Genomic DNA, 2,042 nt, shown 5'->3' on the forward strand with positions numbered 1-2,042 from the left:
GAGAGAGAGAGAGAGAGAGGAGAGAAGAAGAGAGAGAGAGAGAAGAAACGGGAGAAAGAGAGAGAGGGAAAAGGGAAAAAGGGGAGAGAAGAGGAGGAGAGAGGGAGAGAGGGGGAGAGAGAGAGAGAGGAGAGAGAAGAGAGGGGAGAGAGAGAGAGAGAGAGAGAGAGAGAGGAGAGAGAGAGAGAGAGAGAGAAGAGAGAGAGAGAGAGAGAGAGAGAGAGAAGGATTAAAGAGACAGATAAGAAAGAGGAGAGAGAGGGGAGAGAGAGAGAGAGAGGGGGGAGAGGAGAGAGGGGGAAGAGAGAGAGAGAGGAGAGAGAGGAGAGAGAGAGAGAGAGAGAGAGAGAGAGAGAGAGAGAGAGAGAGAGAGAGGAGGAGAGAGAGAGAGAGAGATAGAGGGAAGGGTTAAAGGACAGATAAGGGAAAAGAGGAAAAGGAAGAGAGAGGACAGAGGAAGAGAGAGAGGAGGGGGGCAGAGGCAGGAGGATAGAGGAAGGGAAAAGGGATAGAGGGAGGGGGGGGAGAGGGAGAAAGGGAAAGGAAGAAGGAGGAAGAAACAAGGGGAGAGGGGGGGGGGGAGGGCAGGAGGAGGAAAGAGGACAGGGAGAGAGAGAAGAGAGAGAGAAAGAGGGGACGAGAAAGAGAGGAGAGAGGGAGAGAGAGAGAGAGAGAGAGAGAGAGATGGAAAGGGAGAAGGATGGGGAAAGGAAAGAGAAAGGAGAGAAAGAATGAGAGAAAAAAGAGAAGAAGAGAGAGAGGAGAGATGAGGAAGAGGAGAAGAGAGAGAGAGAGAGAGAGAGAGAGAGAGAGAGAGAGAGAGAGAGAGAGAGAGGGGGGGGGGCGAGGCAAACAGACAAAATACACAGACATGCAGACAGATGGAGACAAAGAGACCGATCAACCGACAAACAACCAGAAGCAGAGAGAGACAGAGTTAAAAGAAAAAAAAAAGCCAGGAGAGATGCAGTTTCCTCGCCAGTACACAGAAACATGGCAAAGGTACTCCACATGACGAACCACGACCTTGTCCTTGGTGCAATGCTGACTACGCGTACGTACGTTTGTGTGCGTTGAATGTGTGTGAGTAAGCGGGCGGAACCTGCGTGTTTAAGCAACAGAGCGGAAGTTCTACCTCGCGTGTTGCAAGTATGTTAGTCATCAAAGTGGAAGTGGTCAGAAGGTACCTCTCGTATGTCAGAAACCCTTCTTGGCTTTCTGCGCGACAGCCGCCGCATAGCACACATTGTACTACAGAACGCACGGTCTATGGCTGCAGTAATGATTGATTTTATTATTATTATTTTTTTTTTTTTTTTGGGGGGGGATATACATTGGATAATTAGGGCAGCTGTAGTGCATTACAATGGAGGCTTTGTTTCTGTCGGAGAGTTTTAGTGATGTATGATTTTTACCTGCAAAAGTAGATTTTTCAAAATAAAGAGTACATTATCACATGAATCCGACATAAAATATTCGACTCACAGTAACACGCTATACTTCATACCAGGTGATTAAATATATACCGCGTGCATATGTGTATGGATGCTGGGATATATGGACAGTCAGAAAAAAATCGTTATCGTTACCCTTTGCACAAACTGATACGAAAAATCGACGAAGTGGTGTGGAACATCGAGGCAAGGTAGTTAGCACTGTAATCAGGTGTTAGCAGAAAGAAGCGCTCAGCTCCTCATTAACCACAGAAGTACGCATGTAAAGGACGAAGGTTTGTATTTTTCTTAATGCCACGAAAAGAGTGGAAAGCCAAACATACACCTGCATTTGATAACAATATACGTAGGCCATATACTCTTTTTTCCTTGGTAAAAGTTTGCAACAGAACCACACTCCGTCAGAACTATTTCGAACTAAAATCCAAAACGCAAACACTACCACAAAGATCTGCCGTAGTCGGTGTATATTTTAATACTATAAACATCAAGAACGCCTAAAAATACGGTTGCAGTACGATATCTCATTACGTACTTTAGGTATTCTGTGTTCACTTTTTTTTAACAATCATGCAATTAATTACACAA

Source organism: Penaeus monodon, chromosome 3 (genome assembly GCF_015228065.2).
Source record: "Penaeus monodon isolate SGIC_2016 chromosome 3, NSTDA_Pmon_1, whole genome shotgun sequence".
In the NCBI taxonomy this organism is placed as follows: Eukaryota; Metazoa; Arthropoda; class Malacostraca; order Decapoda; family Penaeidae; genus Penaeus; species Penaeus monodon.